Raw genomic sequence first — 9,091 nt, forward strand, 5'->3', positions numbered from 1 at the left:
AACCTTTCGAATTCCGCAAATGATGCCAAAACCTCATCCGAATGACCTGAAATTTTGTACACAAATCACAAATGACACCACAGACCTACTCCAATTTTTGAAATTTCATTCCAACCCCGATATCAAGATTTTCATTGCCGACCGGAAAACGACAAATTTCCAATTTCGCCAATTCAAGCCAAATTCTATCACAGACCTCCAATTTACCTTCGGAACACGCTCCTAAGTCCAAAATCACCCGACGGAGCTAACCAAATTATAAAAATCCAAATTCGAGATCGAATACTAAAAAGTCAAGACTGAGTCAAACCTTTCAAATTTAAAGCTTCAAGCTGAGAATTATTCTTCCATATCTATTCTGATTAACCAGAAAACCAAAACCGATGATTTACATAAGTCGTAATATATCATATGGGGCTAGTCATGCCCAAGAACTAGAGAGCGAAGTGTAAATGCTCAAAACGACCGGTCGGGTCGTTACAGAAAACTATATAGTATAGTCACTTTCCTATATTTTTTGGCTACTATAGTGAAGTGTTGTTATAGAGGACATACAGTCAAACCTCTCTATAACAGCCTCGTTTGTTCCAATATTTTTTGGCTACTATAGTGAAGTGTTGTTATAGAGGTCATACAGTCAAACCTCTCTATAAAAATCGGTTCCGAGAAAACCTTGGCTTTTATAGTAAATAGATATTATATAGAGAGGTTTGACTATATAATACATGTATTTTATATATTTAAATAGCAGATATAATTATTTTTGGCTAACATGCCAAATATGTAACTTGCCCATATTTTTTTATGAGCAAAGCACGTAGAGATTATTTTTTATAATATGTGGTGATGAAGATTGGTCCTAATATCTCAACTTTCTTTGATATTATATTAACATGTATAGTTAATTCCCTCTATAATAGCATTGTTTGCTTTGATATTTTTTTGGCTTTGATAGTGAATGATTGTTATACACTTATAACAATATTTGACGTTTAAATATTTTTTTGGCTGTTATAGATAAAAATTATTCAAAAATCAATTATTTTTTCTTTTTTAATATTACATATAAAAGATAAGAAAATTATTCAAATTTAAAATCTCAAAGATATGCATATTTCACTAGTTAAATATTGAAGAAAGTTAATATATTGTTAATAAATTCATAACTAAATGTATAAAGATTTAAACTCTAAGGCAGAAATGTTAGAGCAACCAAGAAAAATAAATTCTTTCAAGATAGATGGAAAAATTTTGTAATTATAGCTTGTTTTGTAGATTTATTCTCTTACTAGCGATATAATGCTTGAATTGGATAAGACTCGTATCCAAATTTTCAACAAGAAGGTATCCATTAGTTTTTCCTTGGAGACAATTTAAGAGCTTAACAGTTAAATTTTCTATCTAAATATTTTTTGAAATTTGTCCAATGGAAAAGATATCCTAAAAGTCTTCAAATCTTATATCTTATGCAATATAGAAACTTTGTTTAATGAAAAAGATTGTGTGCATATTTTTAAAACTATTATTAGTATGTGATTCTATATGGCTGTTATAGAGGAGTAATTTTACAAAGAACGTTCTACTACAAATATGGTTGTTGCTGTTATAGGCAAAAATCTGTTCTGAGGAAAATTTCGATTTTATAGTGAATTATAACTTTGTATCTAAGAAAAGCTAAAAAAAAAAAAGATTTCAGATAAATAATAAAAAGAAATTAAAAAATTAAGGCCCATCATAACGTTTGGCTTTAGGCCACAAAATTGGTCGGATCGCCCCTGAGTGAATGACTATTAAATATGTTGTTATAGAGTGGGTTGACGATATAACTATTTCATCCTAAAGACTTTAGCCATTAGAGAAAATTTCTTTTTTTTTTTTACTTAATTATTATGTTCAACTCATTTACGTATATCTAACGAATCACAAAGAGGAAAAATTGAAATTAGACAATTTGCTTTGTGTAAGCCTTTTATCATCTGATTATTATATTTTTGGTATCGGGTTCTTTTATATTTCAGGGGAAGAAAAGAGAGATTTTCATGTTTTAGTTAAACTAATGTGAAAATACTGTCAGAAAGCAAAATAACAAACGATTCTTGAATGTTTTTGGTTGATTATCAAGAATATAAAATGTGTAAAAAGTTATATTTTACTTTGACGGTATCAACGGAATGACAACTGATCATTTGCTCTGTGAAATTGGAAATGAAATGAAAGTGTCTAATTTTACTAAGAAGAAAAAGAATGAAGTAGCACAAATTAAGATTGTATTCGATATGTTAATTAAAAGTTGTTGTCCTTAAATGCATGAGAAGTCCTTTTTCATTTGTCAATTTGCTTGAAGTGGATGTGTAGTTTGCGAATTTTATTCAATTAAAAGGTATATGTTGTAACATACCGTAATGGCCAAAAGAAGAAAAAACTAGTGTTTCAATTAATAATGTGGCTTAGAAGATGGAATCAATATTTGCTTAAGCAAATGCTAATTATAGAGGTGATTTGAGTGATAATCAATAATATGCTTGGGCCAATGATACTATCACAATCCCATTAATTTATGATGAGACTTGATTAATTAGTCAAATTGCACCAAAGTTGATTAGTGGAGCATAGTCAACTTTACATGATTTAACCACAGAATCAAATAAAAGTTTAGGATTAACTTTGTTGTATTGTCCCCCATTAATAAATTTGGTTGTACGACAAATAGGATAGGAACACACAGATGAACTCCTTAATGACGTAGTTAACAATAATTATGAAAAAATAACACTGTATAGTCTCTGTAAAAATAATAATCGAAATAATGTATAAGATTTGTATATATATACATTTTGTATGTTATATACAAAAATTATACACGTTTTATATACTTTTTCGGCTACCCAATATAAATAATTTCTGGCACGAGGTAAAAGTGATAATACCCCAATAATTAAGAGATGCGAGCCCAACAGTTTAGCATCCTCTTCCTTTTGTGTTATTTGATGATTATTCTGGTGTTAGATTAAGTTTATGTTTTTGTTTATTTAACTTCAATATACATAAATTCTCCTACAATCGATCTAGTTAAAAACAGTCATGTGAACCCGTGGTCCTGGAGTTAAAGTATAGATATAATGTACATCATGTAAAACATGGTTCACGTGAACCCGTGGTCCTCGAATTAAAGTATAGATATTATGTATATATTTAGTGAAAATAGGTATATATACTTGATGGAACCCATGGTCAAAAGAGACCAAGTGGTGCATTGGTTTTGGTCTCTTATTTCCAATAGCCTAAGGTCAGGGAATCAAATCCATCAAATCCAACTTTTTTGTTTAATTTTTTCGTTAAAAGTAATGGTGAACCCACCCTTCAGAAATTCTAGATCCGCCTCCGGTTAAAAATTATATTAACGCATCGAGGAAAAACTGACCAACGCAAAAATAAAGTTCCTAAGGAGACCAAAACATCGTATTTGCAATAGCCATTTTTTCCTCTAGGGAATGGGCTGTTCTTTAACTTTTCTTTTTTTCACTTCAGCGACAAACTTGCTAACACAATGCAGCTTCCAATTTTTTGTTACGCAGTTTGATATTTAATAGGAGTAGTATTTATTCTATTTTAGTTTAATATGACATCATTACTAATTAAGATTGATGTAAATAGCCGTCCACCTAATCTTTTAAAGTAAAGATAACCGGCGAATGTATAAAATATGTATAATTGTGTATAAATAGTGACCGGTTAGAGAAAATGAACATTGATTCTACCTTCCTATTTGTATAACAATCCTTGTTTATATCACATTAGCATATGTTTGTGAACATCCAAATGTTAAAGTCAAAACTTAGTAATTATTGTTACGAATAGAGAAAAAAACATAACTAGGCAATTTTTAAAGAAAATTTGCAAAACGATAGCAACATTAGTTAATTACATTTACGGCACCTAAATATTAACATATCATAATACCTTTCAAATAAATGCTCCTAAAATTCAGCCGGACAAGAATCAACCCCATTGCAAAACTATAGCAATTGTTCCTATTTTTTTGCTCCGATTTTTTATCTTCTGTAACTGATCCAGTCCTTCCATTCCTTTTTGTCTTCCCTTTTCTAATGCCTTTCTTCTTATTTTCTTTTTGTATATGCAAAATTCTTCTTTTCGTTTCCTTCTCTGGAGTTTAAATCTGGATAATAACATATTATTTTAATATGCTATAACTTTGACCGGTAGTTCTTATATATTTTCTATTACAATGATATATGTGACAAATTATATAATAATGGTATATATAAAGTATAAAATACCCAACTTTAAAGATTATGTATGGTATATTTTGTTTGTTTACATGTATTATGATGTATATATATAATTTATATATGTTGTATAAAATACATATAAAGAATATATATGGCATATTAATGGAATATTTACATTATAAATTATCACACTTATTACACATATAGCATACTTGAAATATATTAAAGGTATATTTTGAGTAAAAATAAAATTATACAACAAAAAAGTTTAAAACTTAAAGAAAATAAAATACTAAAATTCCCATTGTGCAACCTCTTTAAAGAGGGACTTATTTTTGAGATATTCTTTTTTTAGAATCTTTGATATATTTGGGTAAGTATTATTTATGGGAAAAAAAAATATATATGGCATATTGATGGTATATTTACATTATAAATTATCACACATATAACATACTTGAAATATATTAAAGGTATATTTTGAGTAACAATAAAGTTATACAACAAAAAAGTTTAAAACTTAAAGAAAATAAAATACTAAAATTCTCATTGTGCAACCTCTTTAAAGAGGGACTTATTTTTGAGGTATTCTTCTTTCAGAATCTTTGATATATTTAGGTAAGTATTATTTATGGAATAGAAAAAAAAATATGGAAGAGAGAGAGGGAAAAGAAAATGTAGTAGAAATGTATTGATGGAGAGGAATCCCTTAGTTAATGAACTTACCAAAGTGAAAGTGCTAAAAAAGTAAAAAAAATATGTCATTTTTGGAATAAACAAAGATTGCTATCATTTATGAGAATACTGTTTAAAAATAAAGCGAAATTCAAAAATAGCCAGATTTACAACTGGTCGTTCAAAAATATGTCAGTTTCAAAAGTAATCGAAATCTAGCCACTTTTCATATAAAGATAAATCTGAGCGAAAATACTGTTCAAAACCAAGAAAATCCGCCAGTATGTTATACTGAAGTTCCAGGATAAGTTTGGAGCACCGATGCTCCAGTCTCCAGTATATTATACTGGAGTCAGCAAAGTATACCGGTCCAGCATAATATGCTGGAGTTCATACACAAGTGCACCGAACTCCAGTATATTATGCTGGACCGCTCTCTGTTACAGTAAAATAGTGACTATTTCTCATTGACTTCGTAAACACCGGCTATTTTTGAATGACCAGTCCGAAAACTGACTATACCGTGCTATTTTTACTGTAAAAATTCCTTACGAATAATACTCGAATCAATTCCAGCTATAGGTCGTCAAATATCATGGGCCGCTGAAATTCTTCATGGGCTTTTGGCCTAGTAGAGACTTGGATAGCTTTACCGGATTGTTATACAAATAGCCGGCCAGATTCAATGATTATTTTCTCTGGCCGGTATACATAGAATATATATTGATTATACATAGTTATACATATACTATATATAAATTATACATATATTATATATCCGTCGGTTATTTTTAGTTTAAGAGATTAGGTGGACGGCTTTTTGGGTTAATTCTTCAAAAACCTATTTGAATTTTTTTTTATTATGAACCACTTTATTGTCATTCCGCTTGTCCCATATTGCTAGAGTTTGTCCATTGCCTTTTCCTTCTCTTCGGAAATTAGATCAAACAGTTTCATGTGTTTTTCAAGGAAGCGCTGGAAATTCCGTAACAAGTTGGTTTTTTTAATGATAAAAGAACATCATGTGTCGTCAAATGTTCAATATTTTGTTTAATAAAATTTAATTGCGTAAGTTAGTTTAGAAAAAAGAAACTACATAATCTCATAACTTGAGTTGCGTCTATTTACAGTGAGAACTGAGAAGTACAAAAATAAGATAAGTACATCAACTTCTTGAGATAAGTACAGATTTTATATACATTAGAGTACAAGATAACTATGAGATTAATATAAGATAGAGTTAAGAGTTCTAGTACTTGACTACTTAGTCCGTTCTATGGATCCAAGAGACCAAAAGCGCTATATTTTTTCCATATATATTGCCTCTTTCTGGTTACCAATGTAGTACTTATCTTTCCTATCACCAAAAAACCTAAATCAAACAGTTTAATAATGGTTCATTCTTGCTTGTCTTATATTCCAACTGAGCGTTGTAAACCTCTTCCAGATGACATATGGATGGATATTCTAAGCAGACTTCCAGCAGATCTAAGACCTAATCCGTTGCCAACTTATCTGCAGGTATTGGAACTTTTTAATATCAACACCACATTTCAATGACTTGTATATGAACCATGGCCCTGCTCCTATTTTGGTATTCCAAGAGATATCATTCGAAAAAGTTCCAAAGAATCTACTATTTCTCGGGGAATGGGACGAAAAGCATCAAAAAATAATTACTACTTCCTCTGTTCCAGTTTATGTGAACCTCTTTCCTTTTTGGTACGATCCAAAAAAAATGACCTCTTTCTAAATTTGGTAACAATTTAGCTTAAACTTACAATTCTACCCTTAATGAGAAGCTTTTATAATCACACAAATGCTCTGGCACCTTTTTGACTTGTTTAGGACCACAAATTTTAAAAGTCTTCACTTTTTCTTAAACTCTGTGCCCAGTCAAACAGGGTCACAAACGGTGGGAGTACTAATAAAAAGATTCGAGTGAAATCAAAACTGTGTGGTGCTAACAAGTACTACTACAATTGTCCTAAACTCGAGTTTTCGCACCATGGCTTGCTCTTCTTTAATCACAAACAAAACTGCGACCAAAGGTTATTGTCCTATAATATTGTCAACCCTGTCAACATACCTTTGCTATCCCATGTGGTAAAATTCGTGCATTCTTTTCTCATCCAGTCACCAAGGAATATTAGTATCTCCTATGGGTAGTTATAGAATTCAATATGCTTAGGCTTGACTTATTGGTGTCCAATAATCTGAATTCTGATACAGGTAGGCTGGAAAGATTGTAAGAGGATTCTAAAAGCGAAAAGCCTAGAAGACTTTCTACTCAGCTTGAAAAGAAAAGAAGCCTCAAGCCGATAAGTCATCATGTTCGATAATTTCGAAAGAAGACCTGAGGGCTGATCTACGACCAGGCTCGATCTGGTTTAGTATCAAGGTGATTCTTTTTCTGTTAAACATGAAGTTGTGTAATAATATGTATTCTTTAATATTTCCTTCGGATCGAGGATCTCATATAGTTAAAAAGGATACTATTTATTGGATGAATGGATCTTTTTATAATGGTTATTATCATACTTGCGAACTGTCAATCATTATATTTGACATAAAAAATGAGGAATTTGATGTGATATCTCATCCGCGAGGAATATGTAAAATCCAGATTTTACACGGAGGATATAGACAGATGCACCTCTTTGAAATGGAAGGCCATGTCTCCTTCTGCAAGTTTTCAATTTTCAGTGATGGTAAGACGTCAATGGATACATGGATTTTAGGAGATGATCATTATACGTGGAGCCGAAGGGAGACGATAATTCTTGATATGACTTATGAGCTGAATATTTATGGGTATCCAGGGGACGTAAAACCCATTGGAATCTTAAATGGTGAGTTGATCATTTGTTGGGTTTCGTCAAAATTGTTTGCTTTCCATCTGCAGCGACGAACCATGAGGAGCTAATAGAGTGGGACTGGAAATACTCCTACGTCACCAATATGTGCATACACAGGAATATCCTTCTTTCTTTGAAAAACTACTCCAAATTTCAAAATCATCGCTGTTGCACGCCGAGGTTAACGTGTTTGCTATCGAAGTTAAAAAGAATTAACTTTTTTTTTTCTTCCAAAGTTGACTTTGTGTCACACCCTTTTCCTACCCCCAAATGATATAATGTGTGTTATGAGTTTGTGGGTTTGACAAATTTGAGTAGGAATTATTTTATTTATAGAGTCACCACTTGGAATTAAATTTTTCGTTGTTCCAAGTCATCATTTATTTGAATCCCTATTCAAAGGAAGGTTGCCTATATTTTTTTATCGGTCCGTAAAAATAAAGTTTGGGTAAGGAATTCTGTTGACCGAGGAGAAGGTGCAAGGCATTCCCCGAGCCCCGTGGTTCTAACACAGTCGCTTTATTGACTTAAAACTTGGCTTAAATTAACTTTGGACAAACTGTGATTTACATGATTTTCATGTTTTACCTATCCGCTTTTAATCTCTTGATTGTTAGAATTATTAAAAAATATTTGGGTAATAAGATGTCATAATCACACTACGCAGGCGAATGCGTGATCAAGACGAAATTTATTGATTTAGTCATAATAGCGCTACGCAAGTGAATCCGCAATCATGACAAAAAATTATTAACACATTATTACATTTAAGAGAAAGAAAAAAAATTTAATTTTTTTTTTTTGAAATTTATTAAATGTCAACTATCGCGCTAACGCAAGCGAATCCACGATTATAGCAAGGGATTAATTAAGAATTAATTAAGCTATTGAGATCATTGAACTAATTTAATAAAAGTTAAACATCACGCTACGCGAGCGAGTCCGTGAATAAAAAGGGCTAAAAGCGTGCCTACTAATTGCCTAGCGTTTAAATTAATTGTCAAAAAGACTAAGTTATAAAGTTATTTAATTATAAAAAGAAAAATCTGATTGTTAATTGGCAAAAGAAACTATGTACATGAAAGTTAGGTAAAAATAGCACGGTATAGCCACTTTTCGGATTGGTCATTCAAAAATAGCCAACGTTTACGAGGTCAATGAAAAATAGCCACTATTTTGATGCAATATAGACCGGTCCAGCATAATATACTGGAGTTCGATGCACCTGTGTATGAACTCCAGCATATTATGCTGGACCGGTATACTTTGCTCGCTCCAGTATAATATACTGGTGACTGGAGCACCGGA

At 31.3% G+C, this 9,091-nt stretch overlaps 1 long non-coding RNA gene across 1 annotated transcript; it reads left to right on the plus strand.

The window, feature by feature from the left end:
- Positions 1–6,210: 6,210 nt before the first annotated feature.
- LOC107785257 (uncharacterized) lies at positions 6,211–8,205 on the plus strand. Its single transcript, XR_012711383.1, has 2 exons — positions 6,211–6,446; positions 7,158–8,205. It is a non-coding gene; the product is annotated as an uncharacterized LOC107785257 (long non-coding RNA).
- Positions 8,206–9,091: the final 886 nt, after the last annotated feature.

This window comes from Nicotiana tabacum, chromosome 7 (genome assembly GCF_000715075.1).
Source record: "Nicotiana tabacum cultivar K326 chromosome 7, ASM71507v2, whole genome shotgun sequence".
Lineage (NCBI taxonomy): Eukaryota > Viridiplantae > Streptophyta > Magnoliopsida > Solanales > Solanaceae > Nicotiana > Nicotiana tabacum.